This window comes from Vicugna pacos, chromosome 11, assembly GCF_048564905.1.
Source record: "Vicugna pacos chromosome 11, VicPac4, whole genome shotgun sequence".
In the NCBI taxonomy this organism is placed as follows: domain Eukaryota; kingdom Metazoa; phylum Chordata; class Mammalia; order Artiodactyla; family Camelidae; genus Vicugna; species Vicugna pacos.
The window spans coordinates 3,862,003-3,887,404 of NC_132997.1; the positions used below are offsets into that span (position 1 = coordinate 3,862,003).

Here is a 25,402-nt window from a genome sequence, read left to right on the forward strand (position 1 = left end):
AATTAAGGCACACAGAGGGTAAGTTGGCCAAGGTCACAGAACCAGTAAGTGGCAGAGCAAGTATTTTCACCCTGGCTGTATGGTATTGTGGCTCCCAGAATGGGCTTTGGGTGTTTAGATGTATCTGCATCCCTCGATTTCTGTACGTCTGTGCCTCAATTAGCCCATAAAGGACAGGGAAAGGAGAGTTACACAGGTGCTCACAGTCGTGTCTCGGCAACTGTCCACGAAGAGTGCACCGTGATTAGCATTAATTGTTTTCCAGGCAGCAGATCTGTTGGTATAACAGAAATTTAGTCCATTGAATTAATGTAGAAATCCTTCCTGCTCTGCTTCTGTCCACACTTGCCATGTGACTGCCTGCCCGTGATTGGGCCGTGGAGGAGAACATATACTCATGGTTGAACTCTGATATTGCAGTCTGGTTCATAGTTTCACGTCTTCTGTTACATTAATAAGTTAAATTTCTGGTTTTCTTGTATCAGTGTCTCATGAGTTTGGTTAATGTGAAACCAGTCCATGGGAGCCCAGGGGTTATGACGGTATAAATTTTTAGCACGTTGTGGCACTTCTAGCCGTGCAGACCTGACTAGGGGATGTACGCCTTTCTCACTGATTTCTCCCAACAGCAGGGTCCTCTCACGGATGTGAGGCTGGGAGCTCTCTGAGTAGCTCAGTCAGAGGCCAAGTCCACCAATCAGAAAATGATGAAGTACCTGGAAGTGGGTTTAATAAAAGTAAAGGGCTTCCAGGTAGTCTGATGGGCCGTTCAAGAAATTTGGTGAAAAGCTGTCCACTGTCTGTGGTTTAGCTTCTTCTTTGCTGTTGAAAAGTCTGGAGTAGATGAAGGGATTTTAAAAAGCAGAAAGGAGTGATTTCAGGTGGTACGTCCACACCGGTGAGAAGTGATGGATGACCGCCTGTGTGAGGCACAGAGTCTTACAAACTTCATAAAACAGCTTCAAATGCTCTGCCATCTGAGTGCACTTCATATGGGGTCCAGTTCATCACTGGTCACGCTGTGAGGGCAAGTAACTGACGATGGCAGAAAGGACACGGAGGCATCAAAAAGGTCTCAGTCATGTTCCCTGTTTAAACAATGTGGCACAGTGTATTATATTTGAGCTGGTTTTTCACTGAACAGTTTTTAGTGTTTTCTGGGACTCCCCAGTGCCCCAAGGTTCCATGCAGCTGGGTGTCCCCTCATAGCAGCTCCGTCAGCGCTTGCCCTGGGCTGATGTGGTGTCACGGGAAGCAGGACGGTCAGCGTCCCCGGCTCCTCTGAGCTCCGTCTCCTCATCCGCAGAGCCTGGTTTCTCATCCGTGTCTACTTAGTAGGGTTGCTGAGAATCACACGTGATGGTTATCAGGTGTGAATTCTGGTTGTCTCTGCGATTGGCAAATAGCCAATAATTGATAGAAACTCTTGTTTTTTTATTGTAATTGTGTCTCCTAGATTGCAGTGGTTTTTAGTCTGCATTTTTTTATAACTTTACTCATTTTTAAATATGCCCTTATTTTATTTATATTTTTTGAGGTACGGGGGACTGAAGCCAGGACATTGTGCATGCTATGCAGGTTCTCTACAACTGAGTAATACCCACCCTCCTTGTCTGCACTTAAAAATAAATATTGCAATACACAAAATAGCTCTTAAACTCCATCATGGGACCTGATCTCTGTATAGGCAATTGAACACGTATACTATTTCAATAAGAATAAATGCTGTTGAGACATACGTTTCTGAATCTGTTAATGTGCTTAAAAGCGATCATAGCTAGTGATAAACACGAGACTTGGATCCAGTACTTCTTAGGGTATGTTTTGCCATCATGGGAAATTACATTCTACCGAGAAGGCTAATTGGGTCTCTTTGATATTTGGATGCTTTAGCAGGTGATCAAGGCTTTCCAAAGCTGACAGTTTTGTATTTTAGACTAACTACAAAGTTATCTTCTAGAAGATGGAAATCATAACCTTGTGAATTTCCCAGTAATCCAGGGGGTATGTGTCTGTGTCTGTGTCTGTGTGAACGTTTGTGTGTGTGATTCAGGAATGTAGAAATAAGTTCCATATAGACTTCTGATATCTTTCTCTTCCAGTTCAAGGTATAAGCATATACTTACACAAATAAATTGATTTTCTTTTGTCATTTGGCATATTGGCGGGAATAAGAGGTTCTCATACTTGTTTCAGAAGGGTTGGGAAGCATGAGCTTAGAAAACGGGAGGAGAAAGAGGCAGGGAGACACTTCACACTTTGTGCAGGATATGAGAAACAGTAGCTTTTCTTTTCTCTTTTCTTCTAAAGCAAACTGGCACTGAATTGTAACACACTATTACTCAGAATTGCTTTTCTAATCAGATACAAGTGCCTCAGATTTTTCAAGGCAACATGAATGATGAAATGTGTTTTAGCATTTATCTTTAAAAGTAGTTTTATTTCTCAAGTAAAAGACTATAGCCTGTTTCTTCCAGCGTCACAAGAAATTCTCATTGATCTATGTACATGTTCTATGTGCTTATTTTCTTTGGGTTTTTTTTAAGTGCTTGTTTCATTGTGGTGTGAATGAATGTTTAAAATTTCTGGATTTTGATCTTTAGAAAATGCTGATTTATCAGAACTGTTAAAAACTTGATTGTTCTTTGGTCCTTGTTTGGTGGGGCACCCTGTTGATTAATCTTGTCTGTTAAAGAGAGAAATTCTTCCTCTAGCCTGCAGATCATTAAGTATATGGTTTGCAGTATGCCTTTAAATTTCATTGAATGCATTGAACATGATTGTCCAGTGAATTTTGAGTTGACTCATAGTAATGACTTTGCTTTGTTTCTGTGGCTTTTACTCCCCACAAGAGCTTGAATTCTCTGTTGCATTTTGTATACGTGTTCTTCACAGTGGAAGACATTTTTTACAGAGGTGGTTTTTCCTAACACCTCTGAATGCCTTCTGTAATTGATACAACAATAATCTGTTATTTCAATGCTTAATTATTTCATAAACTAGTTTTTGGCTTAATCAGAAACAATGACAGAGTGATAATAAAAAATAAGAAAACTTTCCTTCCTTTGAAGAATAGAAATCAGGTGGTCAGGCTCACCCATGCTTTGTGCCTGACACACTTAATCTCATGTCATTGTGTATCATGATTCGGAGATGGAGTTGCTTCAGGTTTATTGATTTTTGTTTTAACATTTGTTTTGAATTCTTTCTCCAGGCTTATGTATCCTGTTGGGTTTGTTGAAACTGTAGAAGGGAAACAAAAGCTTTTTTTGGTTTCCGGAGGCCTGAGTTGCTGATGATAAAGAGTTGAGGGTGGGCTGAGGAACAGAGTGACACTCCCTCTGCTCCCAGCTGAAATTGATGAACAATGAAATCAATTAAGTGTATCGGTATTTGACCAATAGAAGTTAGCGAGCCCAAACTGGCTAGTTATGCCCAAAGAAAGTACTGAATTCACCTGCAGAATTAGGTGCTTTACCAAGAAGAAGCAGCTTAGAGCAATCAGAAAAATCAGTCCTATGATGAGATATAAAATAAATATAATATCTTTTATTTCTGAAACTTTTCTACGTTAAGTTGTGTAGAGCTAAAATTAAGTTTCAAGCACCAGTAGTTAACAGTGTGGGTGGTTCTGTATGATCATTATTCAGGAATGTGCCTAGACTCTGCTAGAGTGGCTGAAGCTGGCAGGAAAAGACCCAGAGCCAGGATTTGTCACCCTAGGGTGTCCTTCATAATGGTTCCATGTGGGAGCCCATGATTGGGTTAACAAATTTTAACAGACCCCAGCCGCCTGTCAAATTTAAGAAGAAAACGTATGCTTAGTAACTGCTTTGCAAGCAGGGCCCTGTGCATACTCACTCCTGTCTCCTTGCCTTAAAAAGCAGAGATAATGCTTTGCTTGCGTAGATGAGGTTTTAGATAGCACTCTGCTCATCGCAAAGCAATGACCCAGGCCCTCAGCTATAAAGGCTGGGCTTGTGTGCAGTTAGATACTCTATTATCCCCCAAACAAGGACCTAGCTGGTCTGGTGGTCTGCTTTGTAATTCACATGTCTAAAGAATGTATCTTATTCCTCTCACACCATGACTTCGCTAAAGATACACTAAGCCTTTGTACTCATGGTGGATTCTACAATCTCTGTCTCATCCTTCTTTCCCCAAGTTCCTGCTTACTATCACTCAACTGTTAATGACGTTTTCCTTTGATTATACACAATAAATATGGGAGCATTTGAGAGGCTCGTGGAGTTGGGTCCCTACGCCCTCTCGCTTTCTTGACTTTTTCCACAGAGTCTTGAGTATTCATTCCCTGTACGTAAGACTTCTGCCAGCCAGAACCCACAGTTCCAGGTGAGAAGGATGCAGGCTTTATCTCTCCTACCCGAGGGAGAGAGAGTAGAAAATTGAGATCTGCTCTTCCGTGGTCCCTTCCTGCCCCAGGTCTACTCCAGTTCACCTGCAGCCTTCTGGCCTCTGCTCACAGGGCCTCTGTCCCAGGACTGACAGCAGCCTTTTCTTCCCTGGTAAACATTTCCTGTGCCTTTTAGAAGTTGGTCTCTTCTGTGCAATACAACCCTGGCAGATGTGATGGTGGTAAGCGTGCTGGTGGGCAGTCACTTGGGGACTGCCAGGAGCCATGCTGATTCTCCTGAGTCTCACATTCGGGGTTACAGAACTGTCGAGCAGCAGAGGAAGCCCTTTAACGTGAGGCCAGCTCAGCATTGCATCACTTTCATTTTATTTTTGAATTTTCAGTGGAGAAATTATTTGTAGCAAACTGTTCCAGATTTTTGGCTGCCTGCTTTCCTCACCACCATTTCCTTGTTGGCTCTGGTGCTTGTTTTAAGAACCAGGTTTCTTCTCTGGTTATTTCTAGCAGCTGGGCTTGCCGAATCCTTGATCTGCATTTGAAGCAGAATGCTTCTTCGTGATGTCAAGCTGATTTTCCTATTTCTGAATATTTCGTGTACACTCAGCAACCCTTTCAAGTGAAATGCTCTTGTCCAATTCTGTTAACCCACATTTGCCGATCTCCTGCTTTCATGCTGAGGGCAGTTTCTTCTTCCTGTAATAAAAGTTAGCAATTTGCATTTACTATTTGAAGGTTCTGGCCCTAGGTGCTTTTGTCCTTAACAGTTTTAATACAATTCACCCATTAAAATGTACAGCGGTTTTTACTCAATGCCCAGAATTGTGCATCGCAGTCAATCTTAGAATATTTTCATCCCCCAACAGGAAGCCCTGTATGCACAAGCAGTCATTCCCATCTTCCTCATCCTCCCCCAGCCCCAGGCAGCCACTGTTCTCTCTCTGTGGATTTGCCTGTGCTGGACATTTCATGTAAAACAAGTTATTTCATGTAAATGGAACTGTCTATTGTGACTGACTTCTTTCACACTGAGTAACTTTTTCAATGTTTTTCCAGGTTGTGGCCTGGGTCAGTACTCTATGCTTTGCTATTGCTGAATTATATTCTACTGTATATCCGGGCCCCACTGTTTACCCATTCATCAGGTGATAGTCATTTGTGTTGTTTCTGCTTTTTGGGTGTGAAGAGTAATGGCGCCGTGAATACTCCTGTAGGAGTTTTTATGTGGACATTTGTTTTCAGTTCTCTTACTTGGGTGACCAGAGAGCAGAAATGCTGGATCATTCATAAACCAAATGTTCAACTCTCTGAGGACCTGCCAGGCTGTTTTCTAAAGTGGCCACGCTGTGTTACATCCTCACCAGTAAGGGCTGTGCACTCCGCTTCCTCTGTGTCTTCATTAGTGCTTGTTACACTTTTTTTTATTATAACCTATTGTAGTGAGTGTGAAGCGGTTTCTCCTAGTGGTTTTGACTTGATTTCTTTTACAGCTAATGATATTGAACATCGTTTGATTGTGCTTATTGGCCATTTGTGTATTTTCTTTGAAAAATACATTTTCAGATACTTTATTCACATTTTAATTGAGTTCTCTTTTTCTTGTTGAGTTGTAGGAGTTTTTTCTTTTATTTTATCTGAATACTTAATCAGTTAAATAATTTGAAAAAATTTTCTCCTCTCTGTTGTTTTTTCACTTTCTGGATGGTGTCCTTTGAAGCAAATTTTTAACATTTGATGAACTCCAATTTATCACTGTTTTCTTTGTTCCTTGAGCTTTTGGGGTAATATTTAAAATCTGAGGTATTTTATTTAAACTTTTATATAAAAAATAACTTAATTCTTAAGACCGTTCTAGGAGATGGGTGCTGTGGTTGTCCACAGTCTATGGATAGGAGACTGAGGTGCAGAAAATTTCACTGAAATATCAGTGTCACAGCTACCCAGTGCTGTGGGATTTCAGACCCTCATGTTTGTCCCCAGCATTTGTGATCTTCACCACCATGCTCCACTACTGCCTGGAATCGTTAATGAAAAAGTTTTCCTTTTTTGATTTCTTGATTGTTTGTTTTCTCATTGGGGAACTCACCTCTTCATTTTCCTTGTAGAGATCTGTGTAGGTTTATTTTAGGTCTCATGTACTTATTTATTACTCAGGCTCCAGTGATGATTGTGCCTAGTTGATCTAATCAATTCATGCTCAAGTCTTTCCTGCTCATGACACTAAAAAGAGTCATGATTTACATAATGCTCAAAGAAGAGTGTACTTGAGTGATTTTATTTTTCTAACCAATCAAACCAATCAAATAAAAACCCAGTGTTGGAACAGATTATTAGCCCTGCAGAATAGGGTCACTGTCTTCCTTGTGTTTCATTTCTTTTGTCACAGTGTCTGGATAGTGCCTTGCTGTCCAGCAGTTTTGTGAGTATACGGTGCTCGTGAATCATTGTAAGGAAAGAATTTTGACAACAGACTGTGTTGTTCATTTCACGAGGGAAAAGATCATATAGAAATACTGCTCAGATTTATTTTAAAATTAAGCTTGGTGTTTTGAGAAGGGTTCAAGAAACCATACAAAAATCTTTTTCACTAATTTAAAATCTATCTTAGACACATTATGCTTACATAGCAGAGTAACTTATCAACTAGCCTTGACAAGAGGAGTGTATTATTGATTATCTATTTTAGTTGAAATATTCTACCTGGGATAAAGTAATCAGTGCCCATAAATGAACAAATATGTTCGTATTTCTATGCAACATGGGAGCAGACTTCATATCTTTCTATATAATATATATGACTGTGTGTTTTAATCTGTCTGTCAGTGTTTTTATAGTTTTTCAGCAATGTTGTAACTTTAGAATTCTTCTAAGGAAACCACCCCCAATTCTAGTGCAGTTTGTACTGTGTATCCTTTCTTATGCATGGGATTCCACTGTCCCCTCTGTGAGGAATTTCCTCTCCTATTGAGTTAGTAGCAGAGTTAAAGGAACTATGATTTCTAGGCCTTTGATCTCCATGTGTTTGCAGTTGGCTGTCAATCAAGATTTTCCCTTTCTTGAGTTTTCATTGTTCAATTAGAATTTTGGAAATAACAATTAATATGTTGCAACACTCTCCCTAGAAACTTGATGTGTCTGTGCTTTTCAGGTTCCAATTTAGGAAAATGTAAATGCACTCTTGTTTTTAAATAGTCCTTTTTCACTAGATATTTGTTTTCTTCTTTATAGTCAAAATATTTTTTTCCCAATGAATGAATCGGTTTGCATGTTTTAAAAAATACCTTACTTTTTATATTTCTTATTCTAACAGGTATATTCATTGTACAGAATTTAGAAAATAAGGATAAACACAATTATAACTTAAAAATGGCCTCTAATCTCACCTGGAGATACAGTTGTAAGGTTTGAAATTGAGAATTACAAGTCCTCTCAAATTGTTCTTCTATTTCAACTACGGTTTGGTTACTGAGATCCTCGAATTCCCATATGAATTGTAGCAGCAGATAGTTTCTGCAGAGCAACCCACTGGGATTGTGATCGAGTCAACGTTGAATATATGGATCGCTCTGGGGAGCACTGCCATCCCAAGAATGCTGTCATTTGATCCAGGAATGTGCGTGGTGTGTCTGTCCAGGTATTTAGGTCTTCTTTAATTTTTTTTCAGCATTGCATAGAGTTTACATTGGATTATTTTACTATATTTTTTGCCTTTATACTGAGGACAAGTGTGCAAGGTACCGGGATCAGAAGTGTATTGGAGCTCCGCAACTTGCTGCCACCGGACGCTGTGCTCTTGCTTCGCCCACTGTACAATGTTGCACAAAATAGGACCTAAGTAACTTTCTCTTGAAAGAATGATTATATGATTGCTGGATGATGCTTGAGAGTCCTTGTGATGATGTCTTTTTCCCAGAATTTCCCCTCTTCTTAACTATGCCCTTTCTCTTCCTTTCCTCCAGCCTGTGTTTCAGCCTGCCTGTGGCATTGATTTTCCTTGTCTGTGGACTCTTCCTTTCACTAGTTCATGATAATGTTACATGTGAGATGTGGAAACTTGCTAGATGTCAAGAAAGAGCAAATCCATTGTATGCTAATATTTTTAGAGTGTGTTATTGTTTTATCGATTGAAATTAAATCAGGCTGACCCATTGAGCCATCCCCTGAGCTCTTTTTGCCTTCCTACAGGTGATACTGTTCTCGTTGCTACATGTGCCCTTCCCCCAGACTTGGTTTTGGAGTTGAGTAAGTCACCATCACTGGAGCCCTCTCTTTAAATGATGAAGAGAACATTTGCTCTTTCTCCCTGTTTGGGGACTTGGATGAGATGAGGTAACAGATAAAGAATGGAGCCCCACCTCATTCTGACCCCCGCTCTTTCCGTTCCTTTCTCCAGGGGAAGAGTACAATACAAAAATATAAAGATTGTGAGCTAATGAGATAGACAAGACAACCGATCATTTATTAAATACCCTTTCATGCCAGAAACAAATGTATTATACACACAAAAAGCACATAAAATACGGTAGTACTTTGGTTACAAACGTGGGTCCGAGTTCAAGTCCGGGTCTGGAGTGACAAGTCCTGTGAGATGGAGAATTGGTGGGTCGGCTTAGCCTCTCCTGGACTTGTTTTCTGTCCTGCAGAGATGGGGCTCGCTAGGCGTCCCTCCCCCGTAGAGGTGCTGAGGGCTGTAAAAGACGCGTGTAGGCAGACCGAGTACAGCTGCTCTTTCCTCGTAAGTGCAGGATAGCATAGCTTTTGCGGTGACGGCTTTATGACCACACCGTGTAGACTCTCAGTGCTCCAAAGGGATGCCTTGCGGATTGGAGATGGGATTCTCACTTCTGTAAATACCCAAGGATTGTGTTATTGGGCCTTGCTGATTTGACTCTATTCTTTAGAAAGTACATAATGTAGATATATTTTTCAAACATGCATGCTTTTTTTCTTTTATTATTTATAGTTCTACCCTCTCATCTCTTGGTGTGACTTTTCATGGAATCCAGGAAACAGTCCTAAGCTACCTGCCTCTTCACACTTCTCCGTGGTGGTTTCCTTCCCTGACTAGAAGAGGGTTTTGCATAGGTAATTTTGATTGCTCCCCTTCTCTTGGAGACTCTCTGTTTGTCTGCCCATCTCTCACCTGTCCTTCTGTCCATTTCTCTACCCACTCATTCTTCTGACTTGTTCCAAGAAGCATTTCAGGCAGCTTACAGAAGAACAGATACCAAATAAACACGTGAGAAAATGGGGCCAAGTTCATACAGTGAGGCTAGGAGTTGAGCCTGTGTGAGATTTGCAGGCGTGAGACACACGCCTCTGCCTTGTGACTTATAAGATAGACAGCATCAATGTGCCTGAAGCTCCCAGCAGACACAGGGAAACAGGGTTTGTGGAAGATGCTCATTGGCTGTGAAATAAATAAGTGGCTTAGTAGAAGCCCAGCTTTTCCAAATACTAAGGATTAGGAGAATATTTTAGTGTCTTCCAAAATCAAAGTATTGCATCTTTTCTTTTTCAGAGTTTTATGTATAGTTGGTTTACATTCTATACCTGGAAATTTCTCCAAAACTTCTGCCCACGTGAGTCCCATGACTCGGGAATGGGGTGGTTCTGCTCATTGACGGGTGTTGGCCAGAAACGGAAAATGGCAGCCTCAAAGGAGCCTGGGATTTATCACTTATGTTTTTTCAGTGCTGTAGATTTCAGAAAATGCTTTCACCGTTTCTCTCCATCTGAGGCAGCAGCGTGCTCTCTTACCAGCATCAGAAGCTCAGGGCTACGGGATGGTGGGGTTTGACTGCACTGACGTGAAGACAGCTGAGCTAGTCACTGCAGGCTTGGTGCTTTCACGTAGTGCATTTCATGTTCTTTAATTGGTTTCAACAAGTAGTTAATTAACTGAGTTAATTAACATTTAATAAATATGATGCTTTGTTGAAAAGACAGTCATAGGCAGAATATAAGTTGTGAACACTTTAAAAACGGTTTCATTACTGAAATTTCAGTAGGGAAGATTCAGTTTATCTTATTTACGCCTCTCTTTAAAAGTAACAAAGAAACAAGACAGAAAAAGCAGAGGATGATTTCTATTCTTCCTCTCGGCTTGCAGGTGCCTTCACCTCCAGTGGCATCCATCCAGACATCAGCACTGACACTGGCCGTGCTCAGAATTGCCTCAGCCCTGAAGACACAACTGACAAATAGAAGGGGGGGCGCCCTGTTACAGGGGGTGCTGTCACTTTGTGGGTCCTTATGTAACTGCGTGGTGTTATTCAGGATTGCCCTTTCTACACTGCGTGACGGTGCTGTGGTGTCTCCTAGTTATTTGTTTCTGTAAGTACTCGTGTGTTTTTTCCAATGTGTGGTACTAGACATCAAAAAATGCTTTTTTCAGGTGAAAAATAGTGTGTATTTAATATAAAAGTCTGAAAAAAGTGTCAAAAGTGTCTATCTTGTTCCCAGTACTCAGAGATAATAATTAACACTTTAAAATCTATTTTCTGTTCTTTTCATCAGTGTGTATTACCTCTGTCATAAAAACCAGCGAGCACTGTGTGCCTGTTTACTGTATGGAGACCTCCATTTTCCATTCGGCTTATTACACATTTTGCTACAATATTCTATCTCCACTGGCATGATTTTTAATGACCAGTATAGCATTCTGTCTTGTGGAGGCATCGTCCATTTTACTTTGGACTTAAATAAACTTTTAAACTCCAAGTATACTTAACTGAAATACTGAAAAGAGAACTGTGGTGGTACCGAAAGTCCCCTAATTCCCTTCCCCTTATTTCCAGAGAGTAAAAACTGCTGACAATGTGGAGTATGTATTTCATGACCTTTATGCCTATGTCATATATATATACACATACATCACGAATATGAGAAATCTATGTATATGTGAGTGTATATATGCTTTATTGAAAAATAAGTCCATACTATATGTTTTCTGCAGCTCGGTTTATTCACTCAGGTATATATCATTGACTTCTTCCCCCTCTAGACTCACCCAGTCCTTTCAGATAGAGTAGAGGGTTTTCCTGATGTGCAGGTTTATTCTCTTGTGTAAGGACACCTTTCGTGGGAGAGTACTGTGGACAAGGCCTTGGACCACGCCGAAACGCCGGAACTTAAGTGCCCACAGCTCGCCGTGATTTACCGCATCATTGTCTTGATGGTAGACACTTAAGTTTTCTCCATCTTCCACTGTCAGAAAGGGTGTTTGACTGGAATCCTTCTTATACAAACATTCCTGTGATCTTGTATGAGTATTTCTTTAGTTAAAGTTTCTGGAAATTTAGTCCTTGGATGTGACAACTTCATAAATCACAGGCTCCTTTCAAGTAAATCTAGAAATTCCTTCTCCTGTGGGGAATGAAAAGATGTAGAATAACTTATGTAACCAATTCTCTATCGCTGGATATGATTTCACTTCAGCTTTTCTTCTCACCATTTTAAACAGTGCTGTGTAAATGCTCTGATGAGTACATCTATTTGAACTGATTTTTTCTAAATGAAACAATTCCTAAAAGTGGAGTTCAGCCTGTGTGTACACACGTTTTTCAGAGTTTACATATCCATTGACATGTCGTCCTCCAAAAGATCGCTCACAGTTTGTTCTCTCAAAGATGGACACTAGCTAGAATATCTTTTAAAAATATGTGCCAATATGATGAGCAAAAGTGCTTTTTCATTGTTTTAATTTACACTTGATGACCAGTGAGGTATTGAGCATTTTTCATTCATTAGCCATCTGACTTTTAAAAAGTGAATGATCTCTTTTGTCCATTGAACACATTTAAGTGAGGGAGCTTCTCGTTGCTTTGTGACAGCTCTATGTATATTATGAACACTAACCCCTTGTCTTCATCAAGATGTATCAGAGAGCTTTTCCTTGTAATTTTTTGCCTTTCATTTTGTTCAGTAGGTTCATTTTTGTTGTGGCCCAAAATAATCTTAAGATAGTAAATGTCTTCTTTTTGGGTTTTATTCTTGATATTATTCTTAGAAATGCTTTCTTATAATGGTATAAATTTCTTCTGTAGGTTTTTTTAATCTCTAAGATGGAGATGATAATGGTACTTGTTATAGTGAGGAGAAGTTGAATTAATATGAGCAAAGAATTATATTCGCTGTTATTAGTACTTTCTAATATTCACATCACTTTCTGTAATTTTTCTTGCGGTCAATATGACTGGAATAGAATTTGTTCTTTCCAGGGGATTCTCTGATTGTCCCAAGACAATTATTGAATTCATACTTTGCTTTTTAACTTGAAATCCCACCTGTAAAAAATACTTATGTACACTAGAGTCTCTTTTTGAGCTCATGGTTTATTTCTGTCAATCTTACTTTCTTACTCTAGCACTATATCTTACATATTGTAAAAATTTATTTAATATCTGACAGTGCGATTTTTTTGATTCTCTTTACCATCCCAAATTTTCTTGGCTAGTATTATGACTTTATTATTCCTGAAGAATTCTAATATAATTTTTCAAGTTAAAAAAAAAAGAAGTGTTGTCATGGGATTTTTTAGTAATTTTGAATTATCTTTAGGAGAACGTACATTTTTTCAAAACTGCTTTCCTCCATACAAAATGTTGTTGTCTCTACTTTCACACCTCTTACTTTACCCCTCAGTACAGTCCTGTACTTTCTCCATGTACAACATGGGCATTGTTTTTGAGTTTATTCCAGATTATTGTTGATGATTTTGTTAATTTTTTACGTGAGAATTTTTTGCTATTATATTTTTTAACTGTTAAAACTGACACCTAGGAAGGAAGATTCGGTTTGTAAATACTCACTTTGTGACTTCTCATTTAAAATTGTAAGTTTTAAGTACTTGTTACAGAATCCTTTCTTTTCTGTTTTTAAAAATTTGTTTCCAAGATTCTCAAAATGGTCATAGCAAAGTAGTATAGGTGAGGAGACAGATGGAGAGAGGTAGTGTGGCTCATTTACAAACTGTGAGCACTTTCATGGTTGCCTTTACGTTGGAAAAGCTGCTGAAGAGTCCAGGATAAACCAGGGGTGGCTTTGTATGCACTTGAAAGCCAGCTTTCCTGCCTGGTGAAGCCTGGTGGGCATGGCAGGTAGATGATCAAGGTCGAATGGAGGTTATTGGCTGCACAGAGTGCTGTGTCTGAGAACTGGAGAATATCACCATGGGAAATGCTTGGTGCCAGGAACAATGCAGAGGAGCTGGGGACCCTGTGTGTTAAGGATTTTCCAGCCCTGGGAGTGGGAAGATCAGACTCTGCATTCAGATCTGAGTTTGAATTCATCCTCTTTAGTTTACTTGTCCTCTGACTTTGGTCAAGCTATATACCCTCTTTCACTTCCTGTTTTCTTATCTCTCAAAATAGGAGAATTACAGCCTGCTGCTAGATTGTTTGGTCAGGTTAAATAATTAGTGTCTATAAGATGCCACGTACAGTCACAAGCTCAGTGAGAAATGGGCTGTCGGCTGTTCTTCTGCAACTCAGTGCTTGACAAGACATGGGGGAAAGCCAGTCCCTAATTTGTGTGTGATGCAAGTAGGAACAGAATTAATGACTTGCCTTTCCCTAGCAGTACTCTTACAGCTTTGCTTCATTTACTTCTTTCCTCCTTTCCTTTCCCCTTTCCCATCCTCCACCAAAAGAGCCTGAGACTCTCTCAGAATACTAGATTCAAATTAATTTAAAGGTTGGCTCATCCTCATGAAATGATAGTAACATAAAGAAAATCTGTGCACATCCCAGAATACATTGTATTTGATTTACACACACACACGTGTGCGCACACACACACACAAAATCAGTCTACCTCCCACTTGCAGAGGGAGAAGGACCACTTTTTCTGAGTTTTCACTCACTGAGCGTGAGAACAGTGTCTCTTACACAGACGTTCACCAGGCTTCGTGCATGGTGTTTTTAATTGAATTTCGGCTTTGTAGCCATAGATATAGTCTCCTAATAGAAGAGAGAAAGTGGAGACATAGACATTCTGCTGAGATATTGGTGTCATCATATTTTAGTTGGAAAGGACTTAAGACAGAATAGAGTCGTAATATTTTATGGGTGAGAATCCATGATGTTGTAACTTGGACAAGAACTTGGACCTTCTGCCATCTTGTCCACAAGGGTGAAGAGGCAACTGGGCAGGGAATGGTAGGGATCCTTCTTGCTTGAGTTCCATGTTCTTGCTAGTTTTCATTGCTCAGCTGCCTTTAGTTTATGTCCATGAGGCCTCTCATGGGAAGGTCACTCTGTCCTGATAGATTGAGTTTCTTATCAGCAAAAAGCTCTGGACCCACTCATATTTCCCAGAGTTTTCTGCTGACCTGCTGACACTTTATATAATTGAGACCTAAGAAACTACTGAATATAAAATACTTATTGTTATTGTTTGCCCTCGAGTTCCATAGGAATGGGGTGCTGTCTCAGGCTGTCTAAAGCCAGATCCGAACAAAGATAGGGTGACAGGTTGTGCTGCTGTTTCTCCACAGTCGAAGGGGATTACCACCTTAGCTTTATATTCAAGGCAGATGAGTTCAAATCTTGCCTTTACCAGTTATTATCTTTGTGAATTTGGGGAGAAACTGTACTTTTTTGTGTCCAAATTTGTTTATCTGTAAATAAGTTCAGTATTTATTTTAAGGTTTCTGTTTTAGAATTGAATGAGCTAATTCCCTCATTTATACCTAAAATAGCGATCGCATGGTTCTATGCTGGTGCCTTGGTAGTTGATTACTAAGGGACACGGCAGTGAGAATGGGGGTGGGGGGCCCCTGGATAATAGAGCTTATATTCCAGGATATGCTTGTAAAAGACTGGATGTGCAGTGGATTTTTAGTAAATATCTACTCCTTTCCTAATCTGCATTGATTGTGTATATATCTTTATACTAATATATGAACAATTTTTATTGCAATTTAAATATCTTTGTAGTATTTACAATATCTAGCTATAAAAATACGTGAAATAAAATGATTTGAATTTATTTTCTTTTCAATAAGCAAAACAAAATAAAATAGAAAAGAAAAAAGTTTTGAAGGAGTAGAAATAATTTTATTTCTGTGGAATCAATTCCTTATAATAGGTTTTTTGTTCGTGTTGTTAAAAAGCATATAAAATTGATAGGTTGTGACATACTGGAAATGAGGAAACAGTGGAGACATACTACCTCTAAGGCAGTCAATTTGTTACCAAGTCCAAACTCATTCTGCTTGCTGCATGACAGGCCAATAAATCGGGAGATGAGATGTTGGAGTAAGGAAAAGAGACTTTATTTGTAAAGCTGGCAGGCCCAGAAAATGGCATATTGTTATTCAGTAGAACTCTCTTCCCCAGGGCAGAATTCAGTCTCCTATTATACCAAAAAGGGGCGGGGATGTGGCTGGTTGTTGCAAACTTCTTGTTGTATGAATTGTTTGTCCTTGAAATCCTTTGTTCCTGCAGCTGTCCATGTGGGTCAAATTATGGTGCCCCCGTATAACCTCCAAAAAAAAGAAAGGTTATTCAGTATTTTACAACTTGCCATCTATACATAAGTGTAGAAGAGCAAATATTCTTAAAGATCAGAGCCCGGAGAATAGGCCCTCCTGGATATTTCAGGCTAAAGGCAACTTTCTTTTACAAAAGGTGCAGAAACATCAAGTCTGAGCCTAGAAAACAAGGTACAGGATTAAAGCCAAACGAACACATCTAACATGGAGTGAAATTTGTTCTTTCTATTACAATTTCTTTTTCTCCCTCATAAATAATTTTACTAAGAAACATGAGTAATTTTTTTATTTTTGCTTCTTAATAAAGGACTACAACTATATTTTAGTGAGCAGGGATGCTGTGCGTGCCTTGGGGTCACAGCAAACTCTTATTGGGGGTGGTCGACCCTGCAACATGCCTGATGCCCCGTGAGTGTTGGTGAGGGCCCCCTAACCAGGGGCTCTCTTCAGGAACCACCATATGGGCGTTGACCTCTGGCACCTCTTTTTCAGCTGCAGGAAATTTTTTCAGATTCTATGATAGAAAAATCACTCCAGCTGGGGATAATCAGGGAATAAAGGAAGAGGAAATGGGCTTGAAGTAGAGTAGAAGAGAAGGACAGAAGCTCAGGGAGCCTGGGGGCTTGGCAGCGGGGCCTCAGGGGAGAGAGGAGCAGAGGTGTGGATGGGACCGGCTACGGAACCAGCTCCTGCTGCTTTCCCTGCACCCAAACCACACAGCTTTTAATAGGGCCCAGGACTCTCTCCTGTCTAGATGTCACTCTGGGCAGAACCTTGAGAATCGAAGGTAAGGGGTGGGCAGCACTCACCTAGGGGGTCACTGAGGAATTTGTTCAAGTCCACATTGACTTTTCCAGTCATGTGCCTTCACCTGTTCTTTATCTCAGGATCTGAGAAGCAGAAGCAAGGAACTCAGGGAGAGATCCAGGAAGATATCTGACTGTGTTAAGAGACGACAGTCACAGTGACACTGGGAGGGAAGACACTTGCAGCAAAGTAAAATAAATTCACAACTATTGCATCAGAGCTGCAGGTGTGAGAGAGCCTAAGCCTGTCTCAGAGTGCAGGGGACAAGCGGAATGGAATGGTAAAATTAACACTGACAATTGAAATTTTGTTAAATAGCCTGCTACTTTTAATTTTATCACTTGAATGTATGCAGGTGTATTTCTATGAGCATTTATAGGTTCACACAACCCCACCAGCCCCTCTTGCCCCCATGGGGGATGGGATTTCTCAAGCACAGTGCCCCTCCTGCTTGCTTGGGCCACGCTGCGGGTCCTCGCCTGGGGACGGACAGCTACAGGACACTGAGTCCCCGAGGCACGGCCTGGGATACATGACAGGAACATCTGTGCTATTGGCTGACGGCCTCCATTTCCCCCTGCAGTGTAAGAATGCCGGTGACTCAGTTAGAAGCATGCATCCAAGCCATCCTTCCGTGTCATCACCATCTAGAAGCGGTGCCTGAATCTTCTGAATTTCTGCAGAATGTGGTTTACAATCACCTTCAACAAGTGAGTGTGTGTCCTCTTTCAAGTGGAGGAATTACTGCCGTTTTCCTGGAACTTACCACTAGTCCATCTGATTTTTCTGTGCTAGGATTCAGTATGGCCTGCTAATAACTCTGCAGTCAGATCTAGAAACCCTGATGAAGAGGATTATTTATTTTCTTTCTTTATATGATAGTATTTTACTTTCAAAATTCTTAGTTTTCAGTTCTTGGAGGAATTTTTTCGGGGGTTGGAGAAACAATTTTGCTCTTACCATCTATGTTACCTTTTGCTATATGCGTCTCACCTGTCTTCTGTCACTTGTGAGGCGGTTCCATTTGTGACCCTGTCCGGGTTGTTCATAGTATAAAACATAAAATCTGTAAAAGTACAGTCCCTTTTACTCCGAAGACATTCCACAAATACTCCTTTAATCTGGGTGTGGTTTTAAGAAGACACAAACATTAGAATATATACTTGCAGGTTGCCAGTGCAAAATCCCCAAATGAATAGTCGAGCTCAACATCTAAAATCTTTCTAATGTACCATGGATTTGTATGGATAAGTGAATTAGTTTGCTAAGAACTCAATCCTCCCAAGCTGATGCTCTGCCAGATGGTGGGGCCGAGGTACGAGGGCGTGTCCTGCCCTTCCTGAGCTGATATTTTCATGGCAAAGACCTTCACCAGGTGAAGAAATTGAAGTTTCTTCTAAGAACAGTGGGTCTGAAAAGAGTCCAAAAAGCGTGGGAGTGACACAATCCCATTTGTCTCAAGTAGGGGAGAGTGGCTGTGGGGCCACTTGGGAGACTCATGAGTCCTGGTGGGCAGTGTTGTTGGCTTCCACTTGAGCGGTGGGACGGTCAGTGGGTAAAAGTGAACATATTGAAGGCATGTTTAGATGGTAAAGAGGAAAGGGTCAATGCTTTCTGTGAAGGTAGGATGGAGTAAGGCCCAGGTTTCTGGGTGGATTAATGAGTTAAATAATGGTCCTGCTGTGTTCTGAGGAGGGAAAGCTGCAGAGGGAGTTCTGGGGGAAAACTGATGAGTTCAGCTGTTGGTAAAGTGAAAGGCTCTTAGATGCGTGGTCTGGGAGCTCTGGTAAGAGCCAATAGTGAGTAGGGGGCGGGGAGAGAGACTTTCAAATCATTTTGTCTTGTGAATATACATATAAGAATGAGTAATGACACAACCCCTCTATATTCTGGATTTAAAAGCCAGTAACATTTTGCTATATTGACTGCAGGGGTTCTTAATTTTTTAATAGAAATAAAATAAATAGAAACAAAATAGTGGAGTTAATGAATATCTTAGAGTTGATGTGTGCCCTTGTATGTATTTTCATACCTCATCTGTTTATAAACATAATCTACAAAAAGTTAACTTGCTTAGCATAAGAGTTAAACAGAGGGACGTGACACACTCTGTTGGTGGTTCAAGGTGATTTCTTAGGCAAATTATGTAGCCTCTCTCTGCCTTAGTTGCATCTTCTGTGACGGCCCCCGGGCCCCTCATCACAGCTTATTTCCTAGACTAGATGTTGGGAGGGAGGCTGCTGAAGGGAGTAAGAGGTGGCAACTGCTAGGGTCACTGAAGAGAGAGACAAAAACAGATTAAAGCCGAGAAACTGAGTGCTAATACCCTCAAAGGAGAAAGAATTCCTCAGTTTTTTGAGCCACTTAGCGTAAGGGAAAGAAAATCATGTGGATCCAAAGCTCTTGAGCATATGAGTATTGTGGGTGGGAGGGTTTCATCAGAAAAGGGTTGAGAAAAGGCCTTTTGGTTTCCCTTTACGTTTCCAGTAAGGATGAGGCGCAGAAGAAAAACCACCCGCTTCACTGTAGAAGGTGCTGTTTTGTGAGAAACTGACCAAAGGTTGGAAACCAGTCATCAGTGGTGCTGGCAAAAGAAGAGACTTCTGGATTGGGTGGGGCACTTGCTGTGACTTCCAGGTGACCTGCTGGCTGGGGGCTGTGAGGCGGGCAGTAGGTTTGCAGTGTGACCTGGGCATAATCTCTGGCATTGAGGCTGCTGTTCTGACTAGCAGAGCTGGGCAGACACCGTCCTAATGGGGCTGCTCGGGATGAGGTCTGGGACAACTGCCGTGCTGAGGGCGAGAGGAGAGCTCTCCTGAGGTTGTGTCCCTGTGAAGATTAGAAACGTCCTCCTGCAGGGGAGGAAGAGCCTCTGAGCAGCATGCCAGATGCACAGGCAAGACCAGCCTGAGCATGGAGATTTCAGGAAGCCGGAATTCATACAGGCCCGAACAGCCTTGTTCCTGAGAAACTGGAGGGAAAAGATGCTGCAAAAGCATGCTAAGTTCAGACACTGTGGTGTGTCATGAGTGATAGGAAAAGACTGTTCAGGCAGCCACGAGAGAACCCTGTGGGTGTCCCAGTTGGGCGTCACACAGGAGGGAGGAGCAGAGTTATATACTGTGTCACTTATTAGCTGTGTGACTTTGAGCAATATCACCCCACCTCTCTGTATATATATCTACATCTGTAAAGTGACACAGTGACAAGCTCGTGTCATCAGAATGCTTAGTTTAGCTCTGATCCCCTTTGTCCAGTCCTGTCAGTGCTGCCCTGCAAGGTTCTGCAGCGGCTGCTCTTGCCCTGCGATGGGAGGGCATAAAAGGGCATTGTAGTACCCGAGGGCAGGAAGGGATTGCTTTAAAAGCAGACATGTAGCCTCCTGCAGCTGCAGACCTGCAGGCAGTTTGGTTTATATTCTTGGAGAGGACTTTGGAGGCCTTTGCATTGACTTAAGACATGTTTTCCCTTGGGGACCTGATTTGCCTTTGCAGATTATTGTTGAAGATTTGGGCTTCTGGCAAAGCTGTTTTCAGAGATGGGTATATACGTAAAATATCATATAAAATAAAATGATTTATTTAACGTGTGCGACTTTGCAGCTGTTGGGAACAGCTCTGTTGGCCTGGTCTCCATGGAGGACACCAAGGATCAGCAGAGCATGCGGGAGGGAAGGCAGACTGCAGTGTTTCTGCGGGGGGTTCTCCCCAGCATGGTGCTCTGCTGAGTTGACTCTTCTCTGAGTTTGGTTGCCAGAGGAGCAGACAGCAAAGTAATGAGTTCTGGAGGGATTGTATAATGACAGGAAGAAATAGGAACCTGGAGATTTTCCGGACTAAAACATGCTTTTGGTTCCTGATTCAGTGTGTTCCATTACAGAATTGATGAGTTGTGTCTACGTCATTGAAATAAACGTTCAGCCTAAATGTTAAGGGCTTTGATTTATTTGGCTGGAGGACTCGAGCCGGGATGACAGCATCTCAGATCACTCTGAGGGACTGCCCCCAGGATGTAGGGGAGGAGCTAGGATATATAGAATCTTTACAACAAAGACCAGGTAATTGGAACAATAAAATTTTGCTTGTTATCTAAAGAAAACCAGATATCTCAAGTTCAAGTATTTACTGCTTTTCTATGTATGGTGGGAAGCAAACATTTGGGTCATTGAATTCATTCCTTTGGCAAGCACCTGGCTATCTAGGGCCAGTATCCTGTCCTTTCTTGCTCTGAGTCTGCTCGGAGGGCACCACTTTGAGTGGTTGAGAGGCCGGGCTGCAGGCATGTTCGCTGGGGGTTGGCAGCAGCCGCTTTTGACTTGGATTCAGCATTCTTTGTTTACTGACATGGTTGCAGTATTTTCATGCACATTGTAGTATTTTCATTCACAGTGTTCCCCCTTGGTCCTAAATTCGACCAATATTTTGAGAGACATTTCATGACTAATTTTGTCCCACGGTGCTAGGATGGCTCATTCCAAGTTCAGGTGAAAAATCTTCTGAGTTGCCATTCAAGGTGTTAGTTTTTTTATCAGGCCCTGTTGATACTAAAAGTTCTCTGGATCACCTGTCTTACTAGTCTATTATGATCCAGGAAGTGTTTAACCTTCTTTGCTCATTTCCATACCTAGAATCACACTATTATATTTATTTTATTCAGGGTTATAAATTTTATCTGTTTCTTCAAGATGTTTAGCCATCATCAATCTTGTGGGCCTAGTTACACATTGGGAAATGTAACAGACAACAATTTTATAAAATAGACAGGATATAAGTAATAAAGCTAGTAACGTTAATAAAGTCATGAGTAAGAATTTAATAGTCGAGAAGTTGTATTTTTGGGTTAAAATTTTGCTTGTGTTTCTGAGTTTGATCCTATGAGAAAGTTCATATTTATGGTCAGGGTCAGGGCAGGTATTAATTGGCCAGGTGAAATCTCCCACCTTGTAAGATCAACAGTGGCCTAAACAGAACTATAATTTCTTTTTAGAATAACGTTTCTGAGGGCTATCTAGTTAGAGCCTTGGAGTAGGGAAACCCACCAAGGTAACACAGAAGTACTAGACATAGGTAATTTATCATAAACTTAACAAGTGGAGTAGTTCATAATCAAAGGTTGGAGAAATTATCAAAGTAATTTTTATACAGTCCTGGTCCGGTGTCTTGGGTCAGCTGTCTGGCTCAGATGTCGTCTTCTTCTCATCCTGGTCTGGAAGCTATTTCTCCATTTGGGCATTGTTTTAAGGTGAGCAGCGCTCTATAGGCCAGTGCACTGCAGGGGATGTTTCAGATAGGAAATTAATCCGAGACTCCGTTTCCTTCAGCTTTGGTTTGTATGGTCTAGTTAAGAGTACCTGAAAAAGGGTCTTTTCATTCAGGTTGGAGACAGTTCTTTAAGTCATGCCTGTTGCAGTATGTATAATCCCCTGGCTGCAGGTCATGGGGCATTGGAACTTTACCCAAGGATAGATTACTGAGCTTCAGAAACAAACCTAGAGTATTCTTTTCATAATTCAATTAAACTGTACAGTAAAGTGACATAACAGCAAGGAATGATCTGGGAAGTGTCTTAGTAAATATGGACCTCAATTAACAAAACTAGAATTTAATATCCACTAAAATATAATTTTTTTCTCTCTAAAGTTGCCCTCAGTTTTCTCAAATATAGCCAAATCAAGATTAATTTCTTTACAAGTTAAATCTGATTATTTGATCATATAGGCTTTTTAAATTGACTGTGTTGGAAGTTTTAATACGGAGTCTCAGGGTAGAATGTTAATAAGGTTTTCTAAGACCAAGAAAGCCACGTCAAGGCTTTTCATGAATTTTTGCCTTACAGATTTAGGTAAATTCTTTTCTCTTTAAAATCCTTAAAATACCTTTATACTCCTATATCTCTTAGGAGATGATCTCTCTAATTTGTCTGATAGAGCCACTGGGGACCTAAGTATTTTTAGTCTTTTGAGGGATCAGATAGAGAGAAAAGATAACTGTTCCAAGTCTGTATACATAGGTATAATTTATCAAATTGCTGTGAACCATAACTAGCTTAAGGAGAAGAGATTCTTTATGTCTTGGAAACAGGTTAAAAGCCAGTAGTATTTGAAACAAAATCAAAAATTATAACCATATTCACCAGGTTACTCAGTCCCATGTAACTAATTCTTTTAATGAGAGTTTTCATTAGAACTTTAAAATTTCTTACCCAGTTTAGTTCAGTGCTGTAGTTTGAAATTTATTAGAAATCAGTAAATCTCCTTGAAGAGAAAGCATTTTGCAAAACCATCAGAAGAAAACAATTAACTGTCTATAAATGATAAAATATTTAAAAGCATGGTTAAACACCGTTACACTATAATCAATAAAGAAACCTGTTCACTATACCCATAATTATCACTGGTAACATTTCAGATAAACCAGAATTTTAGGGAGTCCATATAATTTCTACAATACCTATATTAATAATATTTCTCATTCAATATAACCTTAGAAGTTTTACGATTCATTTGACAATTCCATGTTATTTAAAATGCCAAATGAAACTTTATAGTTTAAAATCTCTCTTTGGGATGTTTCAGGGGCCTTCTGTAGCATCCCAAACTTAACTAGAGATTAAAAGAATTTTAATTAATTAAATTAATTTTAATGTAATTAATTATAATTTTATATTTGGGGAGCTTTTTGAAAGATTTCAGAACACTTGATCAGATAAACATATAGATCACTGTAAAGTAGTACTAATTCATTAACAAGAAAATATGTCAAAGGTAAAGGCAGAACAGGTCAGCTAAGAGGTATAAGAAGTTTTACAATCTGTTACTGAAGGTGGATTAATATTTTAAGAAAATTTTTTCCTCTTAACAGAGAGAAAACCAAATCTAATCTTGTACCAGCTTACTTCTAAGATTCATTTACGTTGCCCAATTTGATTCTAAACTTAGCCAATTCTGACCTCGTACAAAACTTTCCTCAGGGTTCCTTTTCCACAAGCCTTCCACAGCTTTCTATACTTATATTAGTGTGTCCCTTATTTTGTCTTCCATTCAGAAGTAACCAGCTTCAGGAGAAAGTCACTATTTTTCATTAACAAAGTATAATTCCATTCTTACATCTTCCTTTACACATTTATATTACTTTCCTAGGATACTGAGATCATTCCCTTACTAATAGAGACCATTTCTGTGTGGCACCAACCATTGATTAGTATTTCTAAACACCTTTAGTTTCACTGTAAGAGGAAGTTAAATGTTAAGTAATTCATATTTCAATCTTATTTTATCTGACAATGGCATAGATATTTAATAAATTCTTGTCATTTAACTTAATTTAGCACAACTCTAGAATTTAAAGATATCAAACATTTAGAGATTATTTTAAGCATACATTTTAAAAATATATTTTAAATATTTACCCAAAGCTCTCATCTCATTTGCATTTAATTTACTTAAAATTTTACCACAGCACATTACTGTTATTTTTTTTTGACAAATCTGCAACAGATATAACAGGATCTTATTTGACTTTCATTAAACCTAGGTACAGTAAAGGTATTATACATAATATTGATGACTTTAAAGATGTCTATATTAATTAGAACATACTTAAACTAAACAATAACAAATATTTTCTTAATATTGAATATTTTCCAATTCACATGACGCTGAAAGTCAATTTGTTAAGTTTTTATTATAAAAATACTTAATTTTTAAGCTCGTATATTTTTACATCAATTAAGCAGAGCTCTTTGACTTTGAATTTTTTTTTTTAGCAGTAGAAATATCTCACTTCTATAATCTGTACGCAGGCTTATAAAAAGACAAAAGCTAGAGATCTCATAGATTCACTTAAAAACTTACTTATAAGATATTTATAATAATAGTTGGAGTAAGCTGAATTTGCTTGCTCAAATCACTAAGGCTTACTATTTATGAAACAGATAGTTAAGATTTCTTCACAAAGTCTGAAGGACCCGTCAGAGTTCTGAGTTCTAAAATGCCAAAAATTTCTTGGCCTCAAGTTTTATTTCGTTGAGCTAATTAAGCTCAGTCCTAGGTCACTGTTTGTTGTATTTATATTTCTGATCTTCAAGACAAAGACACTCTCTTCCATGTCCCCAGAGAACTGCTCTGTCACCCAGACCCAATTTTATCTCCTTAATTGGCATTTTTGTATCAGTGAGAAGAGCTGTAAACAAAGAATTCCATGTAATAAAACTTTAAGGTTTTCTTTATTATGTCTTCCAAAGCTTGCATAAGGCATTTATTAAGGTCTCTTTTCCTTGAGTTATAAGTTAAACCCAGGGTAAACCTATATTTTTTTATTAGCCACTCAAATTAGTTTTTAGTTTTACGTTATATTGGATGGCTCATGTAACTATATTGGATTCCTTTAATTTGTTCAATTAATATTTTCAGAGGGACAGATATATGCCCAGCCTTATAATACCAAGAAGGGGAAGCGTTTTTCCACTGAAACATATCTATCCCACAACATAAGCAAAAGGTTTATACAAAGACCATTTAAATATACCAATTTCACAAACTTTTATCTCAATTTTATTAAATCTTATAACTTTAATTTTTATATTTATTAAGTTTAATCAATAATTCTTATTTCTAGAAGGAGTGCCAGAAAACTTTTTTTTGTGTGTTTGCATTATATATAATTTTATAGAAGTCTCTAGGATGCCCAAGTTTCAGCCAAAGAGCTTAGGCCCTTCTCGATTTTTAA

At 39.6% G+C, this 25,402-nt stretch overlaps 1 long non-coding RNA gene across 1 annotated transcript in view; it reads left to right on the forward strand.

Moving 5' to 3' along the window:
- Positions 1-19,437, forward strand: part of LOC140699580 (uncharacterized) — a 37,986-nt gene extending 18,549 nt beyond the window's left edge. The window contains exons 5-11 of the long non-coding RNA XR_012077783.1: positions 7,870-8,006; positions 8,558-8,701; positions 9,336-9,457; positions 10,485-10,708; positions 16,757-16,956; positions 17,260-17,386; positions 19,164-19,437. This is a non-coding gene — a long non-coding RNA (uncharacterized lncRNA). The remainder of the gene's footprint in view (positions 1-7,869; positions 8,007-8,557; positions 8,702-9,335; positions 9,458-10,484; positions 10,709-16,756; positions 16,957-17,259; positions 17,387-19,163) is intronic.
- Positions 19,438-25,402: the final 5,965 nt, after the last annotated feature.